This window comes from Pseudophryne corroboree, chromosome 6 (genome assembly GCF_028390025.1).
Source record: "Pseudophryne corroboree isolate aPseCor3 chromosome 6, aPseCor3.hap2, whole genome shotgun sequence".
NCBI classification, from domain to species: domain Eukaryota; kingdom Metazoa; phylum Chordata; class Amphibia; order Anura; family Myobatrachidae; genus Pseudophryne; species Pseudophryne corroboree.
Window position 1 is genome coordinate 96,600,119 of NC_086449.1, and position 25,804 is coordinate 96,625,922.

The 25,804-nt window shown below is 41.7% G+C and overlaps 11 non-coding genes across 11 annotated transcripts; all 11 read left to right on the plus strand.

The window, feature by feature from the left end:
- Positions 1-6,587: 6,587 nt before the first annotated feature.
- TRNAR-ACG (transfer RNA arginine (anticodon ACG)) lies at positions 6,588-6,660 on the plus strand. Its single transcript has one exon. It is a non-coding gene; the product is annotated as a tRNA-Arg (tRNA).
- A 511-nt stretch (positions 6,661-7,171) lies between these two features.
- Positions 7,172-7,244, plus strand: TRNAR-ACG (transfer RNA arginine (anticodon ACG)). Its single transcript has one exon. It is a non-coding gene; the product is annotated as a tRNA-Arg (tRNA).
- Positions 7,245-10,060: 2,816 nt separating this feature from the next.
- On the plus strand, positions 10,061-10,133 carry TRNAR-ACG (transfer RNA arginine (anticodon ACG)). The gene has a single exon. It is a non-coding gene; the product is annotated as a tRNA-Arg (tRNA).
- A 3,398-nt stretch (positions 10,134-13,531) lies between these two features.
- On the plus strand, positions 13,532-13,604 carry TRNAR-ACG (transfer RNA arginine (anticodon ACG)). Its single transcript has one exon. It is a non-coding gene; the product is annotated as a tRNA-Arg (tRNA).
- Positions 13,605-16,417: 2,813 nt separating this feature from the next.
- TRNAR-ACG (transfer RNA arginine (anticodon ACG)) lies at positions 16,418-16,490 on the plus strand. Its single transcript has one exon. It is a non-coding gene; the product is annotated as a tRNA-Arg (tRNA).
- A 2,814-nt stretch (positions 16,491-19,304) lies between these two features.
- On the plus strand, positions 19,305-19,377 carry TRNAR-ACG (transfer RNA arginine (anticodon ACG)). The gene has a single exon. It is a non-coding gene; the product is annotated as a tRNA-Arg (tRNA).
- A 511-nt stretch (positions 19,378-19,888) lies between these two features.
- On the plus strand, positions 19,889-19,961 carry TRNAR-ACG (transfer RNA arginine (anticodon ACG)). The gene has a single exon. It is a non-coding gene; the product is annotated as a tRNA-Arg (tRNA).
- Positions 19,962-21,621: 1,660 nt separating this feature from the next.
- Positions 21,622-21,694, plus strand: TRNAR-GCG (transfer RNA arginine (anticodon GCG)). Its single transcript has one exon. It is a non-coding gene; the product is annotated as a tRNA-Arg (tRNA).
- A 1,648-nt stretch (positions 21,695-23,342) lies between these two features.
- TRNAR-ACG (transfer RNA arginine (anticodon ACG)) lies at positions 23,343-23,415 on the plus strand. Its single transcript has one exon. It is a non-coding gene; the product is annotated as a tRNA-Arg (tRNA).
- An 8-nt stretch (positions 23,416-23,423) lies between these two features.
- TRNAH-GUG (transfer RNA histidin (anticodon GUG)) lies at positions 23,424-23,495 on the plus strand. The gene has a single exon. It is a non-coding gene; the product is annotated as a tRNA-His (tRNA).
- Positions 23,496-25,164: 1,669 nt separating this feature from the next.
- TRNAH-GUG (transfer RNA histidin (anticodon GUG)) lies at positions 25,165-25,236 on the plus strand. The gene has a single exon. It is a non-coding gene; the product is annotated as a tRNA-His (tRNA).
- Positions 25,237-25,804: the final 568 nt, after the last annotated feature.

Genomic DNA, 25,804 nt, shown 5'->3' on the forward strand with positions numbered 1-25,804 from the left:
ACATATTGACATCATGACCGTCACACGCCGGGGTTTGACTATATAATGGTAGATGCGGAGGAGGAGCGGGTGGGCGCTATTTTATAAGTGACAAGTGCATCACTTAGAGTCAGTGCGGCTGACGGAGCGGAGGACGAGAAACGGCGGCCCTGCGGGGGAGGATTCTGACTCACTGCAGCTGGAGGCAGGTTTTCGAAGGCTGCGTGCATTGGGCCTCGGGCTGCGGTAGTGTTAGGGGGGAAGGAGGAGGACTGTGACAGACAGGCTGCAGCACTCACACAGTGACCCACCGACCAGACTGCGCAGTGAGTATTCTGCAGCCAGCGGTCTCTCAGTCACAATCAGACTGCTGGCTTGCTGTGGCAATTTTCTGGATGTAGGTAAATGTAGGCTATGGATGGGAGCCTGCAATTACCCCCCCCCCCCCTTTCTTTTGTGTGTGTGTGTGTGTGTGTGTGTGTGTGTGTGTGTGTGTGTGTGTGTGTGTGTGTGGGGGGGGAATTGCAGGCTCCTATCTATAGCTTACATCAGGGTTTTTCAACTGCTGTGCCGCGGCACACTAGTGTGCCGCAGGCAGTCCTCAGGTGTGCCGCCGCTACCCGCCCGCCAGAGATGCCTGCCACACCACTAATACCTGCAGCAGTAACTGATATCAGGCTTGGGCAGCGCAGAGAACCTCCGTGGGCCGGCCGTGACCTATTGCAGTGATGCACCGCCGCATGACTCATAGGTCACCCGTTCCACGTGGTATCGCCGTCCCCCGCCCGTCCAGGGCTTCTCCATGGTGTGCTCTGCTCCGACGCGATGCAGGGAGGGAACGCTCTGTGCTGCTTCTCACTGCCCCAATGCTAAGGACTGAGCTGTATACTGAGGTTGGAGCCAGTGGGTTTTTTTTTTACCTGGGGGGGGTGGAATTACCATGTGGGGACAGTGTGCGGAATTACTATGTGGGGACAGTGTGAGGAATTACTATGTGGGGACAGTGTGCGGAATTACTGTGTGGGGACAGTGTGTGGAATTACTATGTGGGGACAGTGTGCGGAATTACTATGTGGGGACAGTGTGCGGAATTACTGTGTGGGGACAGTGTGTGGAATTACTATGTGGGGACAGTGTGCGGAATTACTATGTGGGGACAGTGTGTGGAATTACTATGTGGGGACAGTGTGTGCCATTAATATGTGGGGACAGTGTGTGCCATTACTATGTGGGGACAGTGTGTGCCATTACTATGTGGGGACAGTGTGTGCCATTAATATGTGGGGACAGTGTGTGCCATTAATATGTGGGGACAGTGTGTGCCATTAATATGTGGGGACAGTGTGTGCCATTAATATGTGGGGACAGTGTGTGCCATTAATATGTGGGGACAGTGTGTGCCATTAATATGTGGGGACAGTGTGTGGAATTATTATCTATGTGGGGACAGTGTGTAGAATTACTGTGTGGGGACAGTGTGTGCTTTTTATATGTGGGGACAGTGTGTGCCATTAATATGTGGGGACAGTGTGTGGAATTACTATGTTTTATTTCTACGGGAGCCAATGTATTTTTTTTTATAGTGGGGGTGAAGCTATTTATTTTATTTCTGCGGGGTCCAACTGTTTTATTACTGTTTATATTTGTTATATATTTATATTATATTGATTAAGAAAACTGATGGTGTGCCTTGGCAATTTTCAAATGTTGTTTAGTGTGCCACAAGTTTACAAAGGTTGAAAATCACTGGCTTACATCCTATAATTTAACTTAATTTGGTGCCATTTCAAATCCCCCCCCCCCTTTTTTTTTTTTTATTAAAGGGTGTTGTGCAAGGGAGTCTGTAATGTCACCAGTGCCATTTTACTGCGGTGGGCGAGCCATGCAACCGCCGCAGCACTTTTTTGAATCCCCCCTCCTCCCGAGTACCCAGCTTGGGGGGGCGGAGTTTAGTGTAATGACGCAGGTGTGTTGTGATGTCACGACGCAATCGCATCATTCTGCGAAACTCCGCCCCCTGAGCTGGGTACTTGGGAGGAGGGAGAAGGGAGCCAAGCCAGCCAGCGCCGCAAAGACGAGGGAGAGGCGGCTGAAGAGCGTGTAGAACCACTTCAAATGTAAGTCAACCTCTCCCTCTCTCTCTGGGAACTCCTGCCTGCCGTACTGTGTAAAATGGGGACTCTTTCCTGCCGTATTGTGTAAAATGGAAACTCTTGCCTGCCGCAATGTGGAAAATGGGGACTCTTTCCTGCCGTATTGTGTAAAATGGGGACTCTTTCCTGCCGTATTGTGGAAAATGGGGACTCTTTCCTGCCGTATTGTGGAAAATGGGGACTCTTTCCTGCCGTATTGTGGAAAATGGGGACTCTTGCCTGCCGTAATGTGGAAAATGGGGACTCTTGCCTGCCTAATGTGGAAACTGGGGACACTTGCCTGTTGTAATGTGGAAAACGGGGACTCTTGCCTGTTGTAATGTGAAAAATGGGGACTCTTGCCTGCCGTAATGTGTGAAATGGGGACACTTGCCTGCCGTAATGTGTAAAATGGAGACTCTTGACTGACGTAATGTGGAAAATGGGGACTCTTGATTGCCGTAATGTGGAAAATGGGGATTTAATGTATCAAGGGCATTGCGGTGTATGGCGTAATATAAATATATTTTTTTTTTCCTGTGCTCGCCGTGATCTGTCTGTGCAAGGTCAAAAACTGTGTTGTAAGGTAGTCTATTCAGATGAGGCCACGCCCATTTTACAGAGACCATGCCCATTTCAGCGAGGCCATGCCCCCTTTGCCAGGAGCGCTTGCGCCATCGGCGCGCGCACACCTTTTACTTTTTTATATCTATGGGGGGGGCGCATTTTTTTGTTATCTCATTGGGCATTTTTAAATCTCACACTGGGAGCCAAATTGGCTAGAATCAGCCCTGGCAATGAGCCTGTCTCAGCAGGCAGATATCCCCATTTTACACAGTGCGGCAGGCAGATATCCCCATTTTACACAGTACGCAGGCAGGTGCCCCCATTTTACACAGTGCGGCAGGGTGTGTGGCCTGATTAAATTGGGTGTGGTCTCATTAAAGTGGGCGTGGCCTCGTCTGATATCATCACGCCCACCACAGAAAGAAAAAAAAAAGTCCCCATTTTACACATTACAGCAGGCAAGTGTCCCCATTTTACACAGCGCGGCAGGCAGGTGTCCCCATTTTACACAGCGCGGCAGGCAGGTGTCCCCATTTTACAAAGTGCGGCAAGCAGGTATCCCCATTTGATTTTACACAGTGCGGCAGGCAGGTATCCCCATTTTACACAGTGCGGCAGGCAGGTATCCCCATGTTACACAGTACGGCAGGCAGATATCCCCATTTTACACAGTACGCAGGCAGGTGCCCCCATTTTACAAAGTGCGGCAGGCAGGTATCCCCATTTTACACAGTACGGCAGGCAGATATCCCCATTTTACACAGCGCGGCAGGCACGTGCCCCCATTTTACACAACACGGCAGGCAGGTGTCCCCATTTTACACAGTGCGGCAGGCAGGTATCCCCATTTTACACAGTGCGGCAGGCAGATATCCCCATTTTACACAGTACGCAGGCAGGTGCCCCCATTTTACACAGTGCGGAAGGCAGGTATCCCTATTTTACACAGTACGGCAGGCAGATATCCCCATTTTACACAGTACGCAGGCACGTGCCCCCATTTTACAAAGTGCGGCAGGCAGGTATCACCATTTTACACAGTGCGGCAGGCAGGTATTCCCATTTTACATAGTGCGGCAGGCAGGTATCCCCATTTTACACAGTGCGGCAGGCAGGTGTCAAGTGGGGGGGAAGGAAGGGGGAGAGAGAAAGATAGAGATAATACTTACATCTTCCCGCTCTTCGGGTCCCGCCGCCTCACGTCCCTCGCGCCGGCCGCCTCCTCCTTCCAGGCTAATCTCTCCTCCCTCTCCCCAAGCGCTCCTGCTCGTGGGGCGGGGCTTCGCGGAATGACGCGTTTGCGTCGTGACGTCACCATTTTACACATTACAGCAGGCAAGTGTCCCCATTTTACACAGCACGGCAGGCAGGTGTCCCCATTTTACACAGCGCGGCAGGCAGGTGACCCCATTTTACAAAGTGCGGCAGGCAGGTATCCCCATTTGATTTTACACAGTGCGGCAGACAGGTATCCCCATTTTACACAGTGTGGCAGGCAGATATCCCCATTTTACACAGTACGCAGGCAGGTGCCCCCATTTTACAAAGTGCGGCAGGCAGGTATCCCCATTTTACACAGTACGGCAGGCAGATATCCCCATTTTACACAGCGCGGCAGGCACGTGCCCCCATTTTACACAGCACAGCAGGCAGGTGTCCCCATTTTACACAGCGCGGCAGGCAGATATCCCCATTTTACACAGTGCGGAAGGCAGGTATCCCCATTTTACACAGTGCGGCAGGCAGATATCCCCATTTTACACAGTGCGGCAGGCAGATATCCCAATTTTACACAGTACGCAGGCAGGTGCCCCCATTTTACACAGTGCGGCAGGCAGGTAACCCCATTTTACACAGTGCGGCAGGCAGATATCCCCATTTTACACAGTGCGGCAGGCAGATTTCCCCATTTTACACAGTACGCAGGCACGTGCCCCCATTTTACAAAGTGCGGCAGGCAGGTATCCCCATTTTACACAGTACGGCAGGCAGATATCCCCATTTTACACAGCGCGGCAGGCACGTGCCCCCATTTTACACAGCACAGCAGGCAGGTGTCCCCATTTTACACAGCGCGGCAGGCAGATATCCCCATTTTACACAGTGCGGCAGGCAGGTATCCCCATTTTACACAGTGCGGCAGGCAGATATCCCCATTTTACACAGTGCGGCAGGCAGATATCCCCATTTTACACAGTACGCAGGCAGGTGCCCCCATTTTACACAGTGCGGCAGGCAGGTATCCCCATTTTACACAGTGCGGCAGGCAGATATCCCCATTTTACACAGTGCGGCAGGCAGATTTCCCCATTTTACACAGTACGCAGGCACGTGCCCCCATTTTACAAAGTGCGGCAGGCAGGTATCCCCATTTTACACAGTGCGGCAGACAGGTATCCCCATTTTACACAGTGCGGCAGGCAGGTATCCCCATTTTACACAGTGCGGCTGGCAGGTGTCAAGTGGGGGGGGAAGGAAGGGGGAGAGAGAAAGATAGAGATAATACTTACATCTTCCCGCTCTTCGGGTCCCGCCACCTCACATCCCTCGCGCCGGCCGCCTCCTCCTTCCAGGCTAATCTCCTCTCCTCCCTCTCCCCGAGCGCTCCTGCTCGGGGGGCGGGGCTTCGTGGAATGACGCGTTTGCGTCGCGACGTCACGACGCAAACGCGCCATTCCGCGAAACTCCGCCCCCCGAGCAGGAGCGCTCGGAAAGAGGGAGGAGAGGAGATTACGGACACACAAAGTGCCGCAGCGGGCGCCCCGTGCGGTTGCACGGCTCGCCCGCCGCTAGAAACGGCACTGATAGCATCTACCATGCATGAAGTAACATGCCCTGCTGCTGTTTGTCATGTGGAAGCTCTGCCAGATTCTGCTTGCCAGTATCCAGCACCTTGTTTCTACATTCGTATATTTCTCCGGCAGGGTCCACATGTTATTCACAGGATAACAATGGAATATGATGGAGCGTCAGTGCATTGGCACCAATCAGGGGCGTCAGAACGTTTTTAGGTTGGGGGGGCAAGATATAATCTGAGTTTGGCGTCCCAGCACACTGTGACAGTGGGTGACATGATAGGCATATGTGTCAGTGCATCATTATGATTATTAGCATAACCAGTAACATGGTAAGCACGGGATCCGGTGAGGATATTGGTGGTCGAAATACCTACACCAGAATCCCAATACTGCTCGGAATGCTGGCGTTCCCAAAAATTCTTACAATCTTGGCTCCGGAATACCAACCACTGGGATCCTTAAAATGTTATTGTAGTTGATGATGTACTCATATTGCTTATTATACTAATGTATAACATGTACCTGACTGCTAGTACGATAGTACTGATAAACGTCTGACTACTGATCAGAATATTGTAGGTTCAACTCCTACCTGGCTTGTTTAAGTTGCCGTGATCGTATAGTGGTTAGTACTCTGCGTTGTGGCTGCAGCAACCCTGGTTCGAATCCGGGTCATGGCATTTTCATTTTGTTTCTCACACATCCATTTCTTTACAATATTGAAGGTAACGACAATTGAAGAAACTAAGCAGATTCTTTGAATGTGCTTGCACAATTTGTCTTTACTGCTTATTGTGAAGCTATCTTTCCATACTTTGAATCATTTCTTGATCATTTCTTTGTGAATCATTTTCTTGAAATCTGGAAAGCTGACATAAATTCCTGAATACAGGAAACTCAAATGAATGGACTCTGAGCAAGTTCATCACAGGCTGAAAAGATCATTTTGCAGTCACAAAGAAAATTGTTTGTGAGATGTTTATGGGAAATAAGCCCTGCAGCAAGTGTACAGTCAACTCTCAAAATTTGATTCTGTATATACTTCAATAACCATCAAAGCTTGAAACAGGTTCAAAAACATGATGAACACTCCAAGTGGCATAAGACAGCTGGGCCAGTGGCGCAATGGATAACGTGTCTGACTACGGATCAGAAGATTGTAGGTTCGACTCCTACCTGGCTAGTGTAAGTTACCGTGATCGTATATTGGTTAGTACTCTGCGTTGTGGCTGCAGCAACCCCGGTTTGAATCCGGGTCACGGCATTTTCATTTTATTTCTCACACATCCATTTCTTTACAATATTGAAGGTAAGGACAATTGAAGAAACTAAGCAGATTCTTTGAATGTGCTTGCACAATTTGTCTTTACTGCTTATTGTGAAGCTATCTTTCCATACTTTGAATCATTTCTTGATCATTTCTTTGTGAATCATTTTCTTGAAATCTGGAAAGCTGACATAAATTCCTGAATACAGGAAACTCAAATGAATGGACTATGAGCAAGTTCATCACAGGCTGAAAAGATCATTTTGCAGTCACAAAGAAAATTGTTTGTGAGATGTTTATGGGAAATAAGCCCTGCAGCAAGTGTACAGTCAACTCTCAAAATTTGATTCTGTATATACTTCAATAACCATCAAAGCTTGAAACAGGTTCAAAAACATGATGAACACTCCAAGTGGCATAAGACAGCTGGGCCAGTGGCGCAATGGATAACGCATCTGACTACGGATCAGCAGATTGTAGGTTCGACTCCTACCTGGCTCGTTTAAGTTGCCGTGATCGTAAAGTGGTTAGTACTCTGCGTTGTGGCCGCAGCAACCCCGGTTCGAATCCGGGTCACGGCATTTTCATTTTATTTCTCACACATCCATTTCTTTACAATATTGAAGGTAAGGACAATTGAAGAAACTAAGCAGATTCTTTGAATGTGCTTGCACAATTTGTCTTTACTGCTTATTGTGAAGCTATCTTTCCATACTTTGAATCATTTCTTGATCATTTCTTTGTGAATCATTTTCTTGAAATCTGGAAAGCTGACATAAATTCCTGAATACAGGAAACTCAAATGAATGGACTTTGAGCAAGTTCATCACAGGCTGAACAGATAATTTTGAAGTCACAAAGAAAATTGTTTGTGAGATGTTTATGGGAAATAAGCCCTGCAGCAAGTGTACAGTCAACTCTGAAAATTTGATTCTGTATATACTTCAATAACCATCAAAGCTTGAAACAGGTTCAAAAACATGATGAACACTCCAAGTGGCATAAGACAGCTGGGCCAGTGGCGCAATGGATGACATGTCTGACTACGGATCAGAAGATTGTAGGTTCGACTTCTACCTGGCTCATTTAAGTTGCCGTGATCGTATAGTGGTTAGTACTTTGCATAGTGGGCGCAGCAACCCAGGTTCGAATCCGGGTCACGGCATTTTCATTTTATTTCTCACACATCCATTTCTTTACAATATTGAAGGTAAGGACAATTGAAGAAACTAAGCAGATTCTTTGAATGTGCTTGCACAATTTGTCTTTACTGCTTATTGTGAAGCTATCTTTCCATACTTTGAAACATTTCTTGATCATTTCTTTGGGAATAATTTTCTTGAAATCTGGAAGGCTGACATAAATTCCTGAATACAGGAAACTCAAATGAATGGACTCTGAGCAAGTTCATCACAGGCTGAAAAGATAATTTTGCAGTCACAAAGTAAATTGTTTGTGAGATGTTTATGGGAAATAAGCCCTGCAGCAAGTGTACAGTCAACTCTGAAAATTTCATTCGGTATATACTTCAATAACCATCAAAGCTTGAAACAGGTTCAAAAACATGATGAACACTCCAAAGTGGCATAAGACAGCTGGGCTAGTGGCGCAATGGATAACGCGCCTGACTACGGATCAGCAGATTGTAGGTTCGACTCCTACCTGGCTCGTTTAAGTTGCCGTGATCGTATAGTGGTTAGTACTCTGTGTTGTGGCCGCAGCAAATCCGGGTCACGGCATTTTCATTTTATTTCTCACACATCCATTTCTTTACAATATTGAAGGTAAGGACAATTGAAGAAACTAAGCAGATTCTTTGAATGTGCTTGCACAATTTGTCTTTACTGCTTATTGTGAAGCTATCTTTCCATACTTTGAATCATTTCTTGATCATTTCTTTGTGAATCATTTTCTTGAAATCTGGAAAGCTGACATAAATTCCTGAATACAGGAAACTCAAATGAATGGACTTTGAGCAAGTTCATCACAGGCTGAAAAGATCATTTTGAAGTCACAAAGAAAATTGTTTGTGAGATGTTTATGGGAAATAAGCCCTGCAGCAAGTGTACAGTCAACTCTGAAAATTTCATTCGGTATATACTTCAATAACCATCAAAGCTTGAAACAGGTTCAAAAACATGATGAACACTCCAAAGTGGCATAAGACAGCTGGGCTAGTGGCGCAATGGATAACGCGCCTTACTACGGATCGGAAGATTGTAGGTTCGACTCCTACCTGGCTCATTTAAGTTGCCGTGATCGTATAGTGGTTAGTACTCTGCGTTGTGGTCGCAGCAACCCCAGTTCGAATCCGGGTGATGGAATTTTCATTTTATTTCTCACACATCCATTTCTTTACAATATTGAAGGTAAGGACAATTGAAGAAACTAAGCAGATTCTTTGAATGTGCTTGCACAATTTGTCTTTACTGCTTATTGTGAAGCTATCTTTCCATACTTTGAATCATTTCTTTGTGAATCATTTTCTTGAAATCTGGAAAGCTGACATAAATTCCTGAATACAGGAAACTCAAATGAATGGACTCTGAGCAACTTCATCACAGGCTGAAAAGATCATTTTGCAGTCACAAAAAAAATTGTTTGTGAGATGTTTATGGGAAATAAGCCCTGCAGCAAGTGTACAGTCAACTCTCAAAATTTGATTCTGTATATACTTCAATAACCATCAAAGCTTGAAACAGGTTCAAAAACATGATAAACACTCCAAGTGGCATAATACAACTGGGCCAGTGGCGCATTGGATAACGCGTCTGACTACGGATCAGCAGATTGTAGGTTCGACTCCTACCTGGCTCGTTTAAGTTGCAGTGATCGTATAGTGGTTAGTACTCTGCGTTGTGGCCGCAGCAACCCTGGTTCGAAGCCGTGTCACGGCATTTTCATTTTATTTCTCACACATCCATTTCTTTACAATATTGAAGGTAAGGACAATTGAAGAAACTAAGCAGATTCTTTGAATGTGCTTGCACAATTTGTCTTTACAGCTTATTGTGAAGCTATCTTTCCATACTTTGAATCATTTCTTTGTGAATCATTTTCTTGAAATCTGGAAAGCTGACATAAATTCCTGAATACAGGAAACTCAAATGAATGGACTCTGAGCAAGTTCATCACAGGCTGAAAAGATAATTTTGCAGTCACAAAAAAAATTGTTTGTGAAATGTTTATGGGAAATAAGCCCTGCAGCAAGTGTACAGTCAACTCTGAAAATTTGATTCTGTATATACTTCAATAACCATCAAAGCTTGAAACAGGTTCAAAAACATGATGAACACTCCAAGTGGCATAAGACAGCTGGGCCAGTGGCGCAATGGATAACGCGTCTGACTACGGATCAGAAGATTGTAGGTTTGACTCCTGCTTGGCTCGTTTAAGTTACCGTGATCGTATAGTGGTTAGTACTCTGTGTTGTGGCCGCAGCAACCCCGGTTCGAATCCGGGTCATGGCATTTTCATTTTATTTCTCACACATCCATTTCTTTACAATATTGAAGGTAAGGACAATTGAAGAAACTAAGTAGATTCTTTGAATGTGCTTGCACAATTTGTCTTTACTGCTTATTGTGAAGCTATCTTTCCATACTTTGAATAATTTCTTGATCATTTCTTTGTGAATCATTTTCTTGAAATCTGGAAAGCTGACATAAATTCCTGAATACAGGAAACTCAAATGAATGGACTCTGAGCAACTTCATCACAGGCTGAAAAGATAATTTTGCAGTCACAAAGTAAATTGTTTGTGAGATGTTTATGGGAAATAAGCCCTGCAGCAAGTGTACAGTCAACTCTCAGACTTTGATTCTGTATATACTTGAATAACCATCAAAGCTTGAAACAGGTTCAAAAACATGATGAACACTCCAAGAGGAATAAGGCAGCTGGGCCAGTGGCGCAATGGATAATGCATCTGACTACGGAACAGCAGATTGTAGGTTCGAATCCTGCCTGGCTCGTTTAAGTTGCTGTGATCGTATAGTGGTTAGTACTCTGCGTTGTGGCTGCAGCAACCCCGGTTCGAAGCCGGGTCACGGCATTTTCATTTTATTTCTCACACATCCATTTCTTTACAATATTGAAGGTAAGGACAATTGAAGAAACTAAGCAGATTCTTTGAATGTGCTTGCACAATTTGTCTTTACTGCTTATTGTGAAGCTATCTTTCCATACTTTGAATCATTTCTTGATCATTTCTTTGTGAATCATTTTCTTGAAATCTGGAAAGCTGACATAAATTCCTGAATACAGGAAACTCAAATGAATGGACTCTGAGCAAGTTCATCACAGGCTGAAAAGATCATTTTGCAGTCACAAAGAAAATTGTTTGTGAGATGTTTATGGGAAATAAGCCCTGCAGCAAGTGTACAGTCAACTCTCAAAATTTGATTCTTTATATACTTCAATAACCATCAAAGCTTGAAACAGGTTCAAAAACATGATAAACACTCCAAGTGGCATAATACAACTGTGCCAGTGGCGCATTGGATAACGCGTCTGACTACGGATCAGCAGATTGTAGGTTCGACTCCTACCTGGCTCGTTTAAGTTGCAGTGATCGTATAGTGGTTAGTACTCTGCGTTGTGGCCGCAGCAACCCTGGTTCGAATCCGGATAACGGCATTTTCATTTTATTTCTCACACATCCATTTCTTTACAATATTGAAGGTAAGGACAATTGAAGAAACTAAGCAGATTCTTTGAATGTGCTTGCACAATTTGTCTTTACTGCTTATTGTGAAGCTATCTTTCCATACTTTGAATCATTTCTTTGTGAATCATTTTCTTGAAATCTGGAAAGCTGACATAAATTCCTGAATACAGGAAACTCAAATGAATGGACTCTGAGCAAGTTCATCACAGGCTGAAAAGATCATTTTGCAGTCACAAAAAAAATTGTTTGTGAAATGTTTATGGGAAATAAGCCCTGCAGCAAGTGTACAGTCAACTCTGAAAATTTGATTCTGTATATACTTCAATAACCATCAAAGCTTGAAACAGGTTCAAAAACATGATGAACACTCCAAGTGGCATAAGACAGCTGGGCCAGTGGCGCAATGGATAACGCGTATGACTACGGATCAGAATATTGTAGGTTCGACTCCTGCTTGGCTCGTTTAAGTTGCCGTGATCGTATAGTGGTTAGTACTCTGCGTTGTGGCCGCAGCAACCCCGGTACGATTCCGGGTCATGGCATTTTCATTTTATTTCTCACACATCCATTTCTTTACAATATTGAAGGTAAGGACAATTGAAGAAACTAAGTAGATTCTTTGAATGTGCTTGCACAATTTGTCTTTACTGCTTATTGTGAAGCTATCTTTCCATACATTGAATCATTTCTTGATCATTTCTTTGTGAATCATTTTCTTGAAATCTGGAAAGCTGACATAAATTCCTGAATACAGGAAACTCAAATGAATGGACTCTGAGCAACTTCATCACAGGCTGAAAAGATAATTTTGCAGTCACAAAGTAAATTGTTTGTGAGATGTTTATGGGAAATAAGCCCTGCAGCAAGTGTACAGTCAACTCTCAGACTTTGATTCTGTATATACTTGAATAACCATCAAAGCTTGAAACAGGTTCAAAAACATGATGAACACTCCAAGATGAATAAGGCAGCTGGGCCAGTGGCGCAATGGCTAATGCATCTGACTACGGATCAGCAGATTGTAGGTTCGACTTATACCTGGCTCGTTTAAGTTGCCGTGATCGTATAGTGGTTAGTACTCTGCGTTGTGGCCGCAGCAAATCCGTGTCACGGCATTTTCATTTTATTTCTCACACATCCATTTCTTTACAATATTGAAGGTAAGGACAATTGAAGAAACTAAGCAGATTCTTTGAATGTGCTTGCACAATTTGTCTTTACTGCTTATTGTGAAGCTATCTTTCCATACTTTGAATCATTTCTTGATCATTTCTTTGTGAATCATTTTCTTGAAATCTGGAAAGCTGACATAAATTCCTGAATACAGGAAACTCAAATGAATGGACTCTGAGCAAGTTCATCACAGGCTGAAAAGATCATTTTGCAGTCACAAAGAAAATTGTTTGTGAGATGTTTATGGGAAATAAGCCCTGCAGCAAGTGTACAGTCAACTCTCAAAATTTGATTCTGTATATACTTCAATAACCATCAAAGCTTGAAACAGGTTCAAAAACATGATAAACACTCCAAGTGGCATAATACAACTGGGCCAGTGGCGCATTGGATAATGTGTCTGACTATGGATCAGCAGATTGTAGGTTCGACTCCTACCTGGCTCGTTTAAGTTGCCGTGATCGTATAGTGGTTAGTACTCTGCGTTGTGGCCGCAGCAACCCTGGTTCTAATCCGGATCACGGCATTTTCATTTTATTTCTAACACATCCATTTCTTTACAATATTGAAGGTAAGGACAATTGAAGAAACTAAGCAGATTCTTTGAATGTGCTTGCACAATTTGTCTTTACTGCTTATTGTGAAGCTATCTTTCCATACTTTGAATCATTTCTTTGTGAATCATTTTCTTGAAATCTGGAAAGCTGACATAAATTCCTGAATACAGGAAACTCAAATGAATGGACTCTGAGCAAGTTCATCACAGGCTGAAAAGATCATTTTGCAGTCACAAAAAAAATTGTTTGTGAAATGTTTATGGGAAATAAGCCCTGCAGCAAGTGTACAGTCAACTCTGAAAATTTGATTCTGTATATACTTCAATAACCATCAAAGCTTGAAACAGGTTCAAAAACATGATGAACACTCCAAGTGGCATAAGACAGCTGGGCCAGTGGCGCAATGGATAACGTGTCTGACTACGGATCAGAAGATTGTAGGTTCGACTCCTACCTGGCTAGTGTAAGTTACCGTGATCGTATATTGGTTAGTACTCTGCGTTGTGGCCGCAGCAACCCCGGTTTGAATTCGGGTCACGGCATTTTCATTTTATTTCTCACACATCCATTTCTTTACAATATTGAAGGTAAGGACAATTGAAGAAACTAAGCAGATTCTTTGAATGTGCTTGCACAATTTGTCTTTACTGCTTATTGTGAAGCTATCTTTCCATACTTTGAATTATTTCTTGATCATTTCTTTGTGAATCATTTTCTTGAAATCTGGAAAGCTGACATAAATTCCTGAATACAGGAAACTCAAATGAATGGACTATGAGCAAGTTCATCACAGGCTGAAAAGATCATTTTGCAGTCACAAAGAAAATTGTTTGTGAGATGTTTATGGGAAATAAGCCCTGCAGCAAGTGTACAGTCAACTCTCAAAATTTGATTCTGTATATACTTCAATAACCATCAAAGCTTGAAACAGGTTCAAAAACATGATAAACACTCCAAGTGGCATAATACAACTGGGCCAGTGGCGCATTGGATAACGCGTCTGACTACGGATCAGCAGATTGTAGGTTCGACTCCTACCTGGCTCGTTTAAGTTGCAGTGATCGTATAGTGGTTAGTACTCTGCGTTGTGGCCGCAGCAACCCTGGTTCGAATCCGGATAACGGCATTTTCATTTTATTTCTCACACATCCATTTCTTTACAATATTGAAGGTAAGGACAATTGAAGAAACTAAGCAGATTCTTTGAATGTGCTTGCACAATTTGTCTTTACTGCTTATTGTGAAGCTATTTTCCATACTTTGAATCATTTCTTTGTGAATCATTTTCTTGAAATCTGGAAAGCTGACATAAATTCCTGAATACAGGAAACTCAAATGAATGGACTCTGAGCAAGTTCATCACAGGCTGAAAAGATCATTTTGCAGTCACAAAAAAAATTGTTTGTGAAATGTTTATGGGAAATAAGCCCTGCAGCAAGTGTACAGTCAACTCTGAAAATTTGATTCTGTATATACTTCAATAACCATCAAAGCTTGAAACAGGTTCAAAAACATGATGAACACTCCAAGTGGCATAAGACAGCTGGGCCAGTGGCGCAATGGATAACGCGTATGACTACGGATCAGAATATTGTAGGTTCGACTCCTGCTTGGCTCGTTTAAGTTGCCGTGATCGTATAGTGGTTAGTACTCTGCGTTGTGGCCGCAGCAACCCCGGTACGATTCCGGGTCATGGCATTTTCATTTTATTTCTCACACATCCATTTCTTTACAATATTGAAGGTAAGGACAATTGAAGAAACTAAGTAGATTCTTTGAATGTGCTTGCACAATTTGTCTTTACTGCTTATTGTGAAGCTATCTTTCCATACATTGAATCATTTCTTGATCATTTCTTTGTGAATCATTTTCTTGAAATCTGGAAAGCTGACATAAATTCCTGAATACAGGAAACTCAAATGAATGGACTCTGAGCAACTTCATCACAGGCTGAAAAGATAATTTTGCAGTCACAAAGTAAATTGTTTGTGAGATGTTTATGGGAAATAAGCCCTGCAGCAAGTGTACAGTCAACTCTCAGACTTTGATTCTGTATATACTTGAATAACCATCAAAGCTTGAAACAGGTTCAAAAACATGATGAACACTCCAAGATGAATAAGGCAGCTGGGCCAGTGGCGCAATGGCTAATGCATCTGACTACGGATCAGCAGATTGTAGGTTCGACTTATACCTGGCTCGTTTAAGTTGCCGTGATCGTATAGTGGTTAGTACTCTGCGTTGTGGCCGCAGCAAATCCGTGTCACGGCATTTTCATTTTATTTCTCACACATCCATTTCTTTACAATATTGAAGGTAAGGACAATTGAAGAAACTAAGCAGATTCTTTGAATGTGCTTGCACAATTTGTCTTTACTGCTTATTGTGAAGCTATCTTTCCATACTTTGAATCATTTCTTGATCATTTCTTTGTGAATCATTTTCTTGAAATCTGGAAAGCTGACATAAATTCCTGAATACAGGAAACTCAAATGAATGGACTCTGAGCAAGTTCATCACAGGCTGAAAAGATCATTTTGCAGTCACAAAGAAAATTGTTTGTGAGATGTTTATGGGAAATAAGCCCTGCAGCAAGTGTACAGTCAACTCTCAAAATTTGATTCTGTATATACTTCAATAACCATCAAAGCTTGAAACAGGTTCAAAAACATGATAAACACTCCAAGTGGCATAATACAACTGGGCCAGTGGCGCATTGGATAATGTGTCTGACTATGGATCAGCAGATTGTAGGTTCGACTCCTACCTGGCTCGTTTAAGTTGCCGTGATCGTATAGTGGTTAGTACTCTGCGTTGTGGCCGCAGCAACCCTGGTTCTAATCCGGATCACGGCATTTTCATTTTATTTCTAACACATCCATTTCTTTACAATATTGAAGGTAAGGACAATTGAAGAAACTAAGCAGATTCTTTGAATGTGCTTGCACAATTTGTCTTTACTGCTTATTGTGAAGCTATCTTTCCATACTTTGAATCATTTCTTTGTGAATCATTTTCTTGAAATCTGGAAAGCTGACATAAATTCCTGAATACAGGAAACTCAAATGAATGGACTCTGAGCAAGTTCATCACAGGCTGAAAAGATCATTTTGCAGTCACAAAAAAAATTGTTTGTGAAATGTTTATGGGAAATAAGCCCTGCAGCAAGTGTACAGTCAACTCTGAAAATTTGATTCTGTATATACTTCAATAACCATCAAAGCTTGAAACAGGTTCAAAAACATGATGAACACTCCAAGTGGCATAAGACAGCTGGGCCAGTGGCGCAATGGATAACGTGTCTGACTACGGATCAGAAGATTGTAGGTTCGACTCCTACCTGGCTAGTGTAAGTTACCGTGATCGTATATTGGTTAGTACTCTGCGTTGTGGCCGCAGCAACCCCGGTTTGAATTCGGGTCACGGCATTTTCATTTTATTTCTCACACATCCATTTCTTTACAATATTGAAGGTAAGGACAATTGAAGAAACTAAGCAGATTCTTTGAATGTGCTTGCACAATTTGTCTTTACTGCTTATTGTGAAGCTATCTTTCCATACTTTGAATTATTTCTTGATCATTTCTTTGTGAATCATTTTCTTGAAATCTGGAAAGCTGACATAAATTCCTGAATACAGGAAACTCAAATGAATGGACTATGAGCAAGTTCATCACAGGCTGAAAAGATCATTTTGCAGTCACAAAGAAAATTGTTTGTGAGATGTTTATGGGAAATAAGCCCTGCAGCAAGTGTACAGTCAACTCTCAAAATTTGATTCTGTATATACTTCAATAACCATCAAAGCTTGAAACAGGTTCAAAAACATGATAAACACTCCAAGTGGCATAATACAACTGGGCCAGTGGCGCATTGGATAACGCGTCTGACTACGGATCAGCAGATTGTAGGTTCGACTCCTACCTGGCTCGTTTAAGTTGCAGTGATCGTATAGTGGTTAGTACTCTGCGTTGTGGCCGCAGCAACCCTGGTTCGAATCCGGATAACGGCATTTTCATTTTATTTCTCACACATCCATTTCTTTACAATATTGAAGGTAAGGACAATTGAAGAAACTAAGCAGATTCTTTGAATGTGCTTGCACAATTTGTCTTTACTGCTTATTGTGAAGCTATCTTTCCATACTTTGAATCATTTCTTTGTGAATCATTTTCTTGAAATCTGGAAAGCTGACATAAATTCCTGAATACAGGAAACTCAAATGAATGGACTCTGAGCAAGTTCATCACAGGCTGAAAAGATCATTTTGCAGTCACAAAAAAAATTGTTTGTGAAATGTTTATGGGAAATAAGCCCTGCAGCAAGTGTACAGTCAACTCTGAAAATTTGATTCTGTATATACTTCAATAACCATCAAAGCTTGAAACAGGTTCAAAAACATGATGAACACTCCAAGTGGCATAAGACAGCTGGGCCAGTGGCGCAATGGATAACGCGTATGACTACGGATCAGAATATTGTAGGTTCGACTCCTGCTTGGCTCGTTTAAGTTGCCGTGATCGTATAGTGGTTAGTACTCTGCGTTGTGGCCGCAGCAACCCCGGTACGATTCCGGGTCATGGCATTTTCATTTTATTTCTCACACATCCATTTCTTTACAATATTGAAGGTAAGGACAATTGAAGAAACTAAGTAGATTCTTTGAATGTGCTTGCACAATTTGTCTTTACTGCTTATTGTGAAGCTATCTTTCCATACATTGAATCATTTCTTGATCATTTCTTTGTGAATCATTTTCTTGAAATCTGGAAAGCTGACATAAATTCCTGAATACAGGAAACTCAAATGAATGGACTCTGAGCAACTTCATCACAGGCTGAAAAGATAATTTTGCAGTCACAAAGTAAATTGTTTGTGAGATGTTTATGGGAAATAAGCCCTGCAGCAAGTGTACAGTCAACTCTCAGACTTTGATTCTGTATATACTTGAATAACCATCAAAGCTTGAAACAGGTTCAAAAACATGATGAACACTCCAAGAGGAATAAGGCAGCTGGGCCAGTGGCGCAATGGATAATGCATCTGACTACGGATCAGCAGATTGTAGGTTCGACTTATACCTGGCTCGTTTAAGTTGCCGTGATCGTATAGTGGTTAGTACTCTGCGTTGTGGCCGCAGCAAATCCGTGTCACGGCATTTTCATTTTATTTCTCACACATCCATTTCTTTACAATATTGAAGGTAAGGACAATTGAAGAAACTAAGCAGATTCTTTGAATGTGCTTGCACAATTTGTCTTTACTGCTTATTGTGAAGCTATCTTTCCATACTTTGAATCATTTCTTGATCATTTCTTTGTGAATCATTTTCTTGAAATCTGGAAAGCTGACATAAATTCCTGAATACAGGAAACTCAAATGAATGGACTCTGAGCAAGTTCATCACAGGCTGAAAAGATCATTTTGCAGTCACAAAGAAAATTGTTTGTGAGATGTTTATGGGAAATAAGCCCTGCAGCAAGTGTACAGTCAACTCTCAAAATTTGATTCTGTATATACTTCAATAACCATCAAAGCTTGAAACAGGTTCAAAAACATGATAAACACTCCAAGTGGCATAATACAACTGGGCCAGTGGCGCATTGGATAATGTGTCTGACTATGGATCAGCAGATTGTAGGTTCGACTCCTACCTGGCTCGTTTAAGTTGCCGTGATCGTATAGTGGTTAGTACTCTGCGTTGTGGCCGCAGCAACCCTGGTTCGAATCCGGATCACGGCATTTTCATTTTATTTCTAACACATCCATTTCTTTACAATATTGAAGGTAAGGACAATTGAAGAAACTAAGCAGATTCTTTGAATGTGCTTGCACAATTTGTCTTTACTGCTTATTGTGAAGCTATCTTTCCATACTTTGAATCATTTCTTTGTGAATCATTTTCTTGAAATCTGGAAAGCTGACATAAATTCCTGAATACAGGAAACTCAAATGAATGGACTCTGAGCAAGTTCATCACAGGCTGAAAAGATCATTTTGCAGTCACAAAAAAAATTGTTTGTGAAATGTTTATGGGAAATAAGCCCTGCAGCAAGTGTACAGTCAACTCTGAAAATTTGATTCTGTATATACTTCAATAACCATCAAAGCTTGAAACAGGTTCAAAAACATGATGAACACTCCAAGTGACATAAGACAACTGGGCCAGTGGCGCAATGGATAACGTGTCTGACTACGGATCAGAAGATTGTAGGTTCGACTCCTACCTGGCTAGTGTAAGTTACCGTGATCGTATATTGGTTAGTACTCTGCGTTGTGGCCGCAGCAACCCCGGTTTGAATCCGGGTCACGGCATTTTCATTTTATTTCTCACACATCCATTTCTTTACAAAATTGAAGGTAAGGACAATTGAAGAAACTAAGCAGATTCTTTGAATGTGCTTGCACAATTTGTCTTTACTGCTTATTGTGAAGCTATCTTTCCATACTTTGAATTATTTCTTGATCATTTCTTTGTGAATCATTTTCTTGAAATCTGGAAAGCTGACATAAATTCCTGAATACAGGAAACTCAAATGAATGGACTATGAGCAAGTTCATCACAGGCTGAAAAGATCATTTTGCAGTCACAAAGAAAATTGTTTGTGAGATGTTTATGGGAAATAAGCCCTGCAGCAAGTGTACAGTCAACTCTCAAAATTTGATTCTGTATATACTTCAATAACCATCAAAGCTTGAAACAGGTTCAAAAACATGATGAACACTCCAAGTGGCATAAGACAGCTGGGCCAGTGGCGCAATGGATAACGCATCTGACTACGGATCAGCAGATTGTAGGTTCGACTCCTACCTGGCTCGTTTAAGTTGCCGTGATCGTATAGTGGTTAGTACTTTGCATAGTGGGCGCAGCAACCCAGGTTCGAATCCGGGTCACGGCATTTTCATTTTATTTCTCACACATCCATTTCTTTACAATATTGAAGGTAAGGACAATTGAAGAAACTAAGCAGATTCTTTGAATGTGCTTGCACAATTTGTCTTTACTGCTTATTGTGAAGCTATCTTTCCATACTTTGAATCATTTCTTGATCATTTCTTTGGGAATAATTTTCTTGAAATCTGGAAGGCTGACATAAATTCCTGAATACAGGAAACTCAAATGAATGGACTATGAGCAAGTTCATCACAGGCTGAAAAGATAATTTTGCAGTCACAAAGTAAATTGTTTGTGAGATGTTTATGGGAAATAAGCCCTGCAGCAAGTGTACAGTCAACTCTGAAAATTTCATTCGGTATATACTTCAATAACCATCAAAGCTTGAAACAGGTTCAAAAACATGATGAACACTCCAAAGTGGCATAAGACAGCTGGGCTAGTGGCGCAATGGATAACGCGCCTGACTACGGATCAGCAGATTGTAGGTTCGACTCCTACCCGGCTCGTTTAAGTTGCCGTGATCGTATAGTGGTTAGTACTCTGCGTTGTGGCCGCAGCAAATCCGGGTCACGGCATTTTCATTTTATTTCTCACACATCCATTTCTTTACAATATTGAAGGTAAGGACAATTGAAGAAACTAAGCAGATTCTTTGAATGTGCTTGCACAATTTGTCTTTACTGCTTATTGTGAAGCTATCTTTCCATACTTTGAATCATTTCTTGATCATTTCTTTGTGAATCATTTTCTTGAAATCTGGAAAGCTGACATAAATTCCTGAATACAGGAAACTCAAATGAATGGACTTTGAGCAAGTTCATCACAGGCTGAAAAGATCATTTTGAAGTCACAAAGAAAATTGTTTGTGAGATGTTTATGGGAAATAAGCCCTGCAGCAAGTGTACAGTCAACTCTGAAAATTTCATTCGGTATATACTTCAATAACCATCAAAGCTTGAAACAGGTTCAAAAACATGATGAACACTCCAAAGTGGCATAAGACAGCTGGGCTAGTGGCGCAATGGATAACGCGCCTGACTACGGATCGGAAGATTGTAGGTTCGACTCCTACCTGGCTCATTTAAGTTGCCGTGATCGTATAGTGGTTAGTACTCTGCGTTGTGGTCGCAGCAACCCCAGTTCGAATCCGGGTGATGGAATTTTCATTTTATTTCTCACACATCCATTTCTTTACAATATTGAAGGTAAGGACAATTGAAGAAACTAAGCAGATTCTTTGAATGTGCTTGCACAATTTGTCTTTACTGCTTATTGTGAAGCTATCTTTCCATACTTTGAATCATTTCTTTGTGAATCATTTTCTTGAAATCTGGAAAGCTGACATAAATTCCTGAATACAGGAAACTCAAATGAATGGACTCTGAGCAACTTCATCACAGGCTGAAAAGATCATTTTGCAGTCACAAAAAAAATTGTTTGTGAGATGTTTATGGGAAATAAGCCCTGCAGCAAGTGTACAGTCAACTCTCAAAATTTGATTCTGTATATACTTCAATAACCATCAAAGCTTGAAACAGGTTCAAAAACATGATGAACACTCCAAAGTAGCATAAGACAGCTGGGCCAGTGGCGCAATGGATAACGTGTCTGACTGCGGATCAGAAGATTGTAGATTCGACTCCTACCTGGCTCGTTTAAGTTGCCGTGATCGTATAGTGGTTAGTACTCTGCGTTGTGGCCGCAGCAACCCTGGTTCGAAGCCATGTCATGGCATTTTCATTTTATTTCTCACACATCCATTTCTTTACAATATTGAAGGTAAGGACAATTGAAGAAACTAAGCAGATTCTTTGAATGTGCTTGCACAATTTGTCTTTACTGCTTATTGTGAAGCTATCTTTCCATACTTTGAATCATTTCTTTGTGAATCATTTTCTTGAAATCTGGAAAGCTGACATAAATTCCTGAATACAGGAAACTCAAATGAATGGACTTTGAGCAAGTTCATCACAGGCTGAAAAGATCATTTTGAAGTCACAAAGAAAATTGTTTGTGAGATGTTTATGGGAAATAAGCCCTGCAGCAAGTGTACAGTCAACTCTGAAAATTTCATTCGGTATATACTTCAATAACCATCAAAGCTTGAAACAGGTTCAAAAACATGATGAACACTCCAAAGTGGCATAAGACAGCTGGGCTAGTGGCGCAATGGATAACGCGCCTGACTACGCATCGGAAGATTGTAGGTTCGACTCCTACCTGGCTCATTTAAGTTGCCGTGATCGTATAGTGGTTAGTACTCTGCGTTGTGGTCGCAGCAACCCCAGTTCGAATCCGGGTGATGGAATTTTCATTTTATTTCTCACACATCCATTTCTTTACAATATTGAAGGTAAGGACAATTGAAGAAACTAAGCAGATTCTTTGAATGTGCTTGCACAATTTGTCTTTACTGCTTATTGTGAAGCTATCTTTCCATACTTTGAATCATTTCTTTGTGAATCATTTTCTTGAAATCTGGAAAGCTGACATAAATTCCTGAATACAGGAAACTCAAATGAATGGACTCTGAGCAACTTCATCACAGGCTGAAAAGATCATTTTGCAGTCACAAAAAAAATTGTTTGTGAGATGTTTATGGGAAATAAGCCCTGCAGCAAGTGTACAGTCAACTCTCAAAATTTGATTCTGTATATACTTCAATAACCATCAAAGCTTGAAACAGGTTCAAAAACATGATGAACACTCTAAAGTAGCATAAGACAGCTGGGCCAGTGGTGCAATGGATAACGTGTCTGACTGCGGATCAGAAGATTGTTGGTTCGACTCCTACCTGGCTCGTTTAAGTTGTCGTGATCGTATAGTGGTTAGTACTCTGCGTTGTGGCCGCAGCATCCCTGGTTCGAAGCCGTGTCACGGCATTTTCATTTTATTTCTCACACATCCATTTCTTTACAATATTGAAGGTAAGGACAATTGAAGAAACTAAGCAGATTCTTTGAATGTGCTTGCACAATTTGTCTTTACAGCTTATTGTGAAGCTATCTTTCCATACTTTGAATCATTTCTTTGTAAATCATTTTCTTGAAATCTGGAAAGCTGACATAAATTCCTGAATACAGGAAACTCAAATGAATGGACTCTGAGCAAGTTCATCACAGGCTGAAAAGATCATTTTGCAGTCACAAAAAAAATTGTTTGTGAAATGTTTATGGGAAATAAGCCCTGCAGCAAGTGTACAGTCAACTCTGAAAATTTGATTCTGTATATACTTCAATAACCATCAAAGCTTGAAACAGGTTCAAAAACATGATGAACACTCCAAGTGGCATAAGACAGCTGGGCCAGTGGCGCAATGGATAACGCATCTGATTACGGATCAGAAGATTGTAGGTTCGACTCCTGCTTGGCTCGTTTAAGTTGCCGTGATCGTATAGTGGTTAGTACTCTGTGTTGTGGCCGCAGCAACCCCGGTTCGAATCCGGGTCATGGCATTTTCATTTCATTTCTCACACATCCATTTCTTTACAATATTGAAGGTAAGGACAATTGAAGAAACTAAGTAGATTCTTTGAATGTGCTTGCACAATTTGTCTTTACTGCTTATTGTGAAGCTATCTTTCCATACTTTGAATAATTTCTTGATCATTTCTTTGTGAATCATTTTCTTGAAATCTGGAAAGCTGACATAAATTCCTGAATACAGGAAACTCAAATGAATGGACTCTGAGCAACTTCATCACAGGCTGAAAAGATAATTTTGCAGTCACAAAGTAAATTGTTTGTGAGATGTTTATGGGAAATAAGCCCTGCAGCAAGTGTACAGTCAACTCTCAGACTTTGATTCTGTATATACTTGAATAACCATCAAAGCTTGAAACAGGTTCAAAAACATGATGAACACTCCAAGAGAAATAAGGCAGCTGGGCCAGTGGCGCAATGGATAATGCATCTGACTATGGATCAGCAGATTGTAGGTTCGACTCCTGCCTGGCTTGTTTAAGTTGCTGTGATCGTATAGTGGTTAGTACTCTGCGTTGTGGCCGCAGCAACCCCGGTTCGAAGCCGGGTCATGGCATTTTCATTTTATTTCTCACACATCCATTTCTTTACAATATTGAAGGTAAGGACAATTGAAGAAACTAAGCAGATTCTTTGAATGTGCTTGCACAATTTGTCTTTACTGCTTATTGTGAAGCTATCTTTCCATACTTTGAATCATTTCTTGATCATTTCTTTGTGAATCATTTTCTTGAAATCTGGAAAGCTGACATAAATTCCTGAATACAGGAAACTCAAATGAATGGACTCTGAGCAAGTTCATCACAGGCTGAAAAGATCATTTTGCAGTCACAAAGAAAATTGTTTGTGAGATGTTTATGGGAAATAAGCCCTGCAGCAAGTGTACAGTCAACTCTCAAAATTTGATTCTGTATATACTTCAATAACCATCAAAGCTTGAAACAGGTTCAAAAACATGATAAACACTCCAAGTGGCATAATACAACTGGGCCAGTGGCGCATTGGATAACGCGTCTGACTACGGATCAGCAGATTGTAGGTTCGACTCCTACCTGGCTCGTTTAAGTTGCAGTGATCGTATAGTGGTTAGTACTCTGCGTTGTGGCCGCAGCAACCCTGGTTCGAATCCGGATAACGGCATTTTCATTTTATTTCTCACACATCCATTTCTTTACAATATTGAAGGTAAGGACAATTGAAGAAACTAAGCAGATTCTTTGAATGTGCTTGCACAATTTGTCTTTACTGCTTATTGTGAAGCTATCTTTCCATACTTTGAATCATTTCTTTGTGAATCATTTTCTTGAAATCTGGAAAGCTGACATAAATTCCTGAATACAGGAAACTCAAATGAATGGACTCTGAGCAAGTTCATCACAGGCTGAAAAGATCATTTTGCAGTCACAAAAAAAATTGTTTGTGAAATGTTTATGGGAAATAAGCCCTGCAGCAAGTGTACAGTCAACTCTGAAAATTTGATTCTGTATATACTTCAATAACCATCAAAGCTTGAAACAGGTTCAAAAACATGATGAACACTCCAAGTGGCATAAGACAGCTGGGCCAGTGGCGCAATGGATAACGCGTATGACTACGGATCAGAATATTGTAGGTTCGACTCCTGCTTGGCTCGTTTAAGTTGCCGTGATCGTATAGTGGTTAGTACTCTGCGTTGTGGCCGCAGCAACCCCGGTTCGATTCCGGGTCATGGCATTTTCATTTTATTTCTCACACATCCATTTCTTTACAATATTGAAGGTAAGGACAATTGAAGAAACTAAGTAGATTCTTTGAATGTGCTTGCACAATTTGTCTTTACTGCTTATTGTGAAGCTATCTTTCCATACATTGAATCATTTCTTGATCATTTCTTTGTGAATCATTTTCTTGAAATCTGGAAAGCTGACATAAATTCCTGAATATAGGAAACTCAAATGAATGGACTCTGAGCAAGTTCATCACAGGCTGAAAAGATCATTTTGCAGTCACAAAGAAAATTGTTTGTGAGATGTTTATGGGAAATAAGCCCTGCAGCAAGTGTACAGTCAACTCTCAGACTTTGATTCTGTATATACTTGAATAACCATCAAAGCTTGAAACAGGTTCAAAAACATGATGAACACTCCAAGAGGAATAAGGCAGCTGGGCCAGTGGCGCAATGGATAATGCATCTGACTACGGATCAGCAGATTGTAGGTTCGACTCATACCTGGCTCGTTTAAGTTGCCGTGATCGTATAGTGGTTAGTACTCTGCGTTGTGGCCGCAGCAAATCCGTGTCA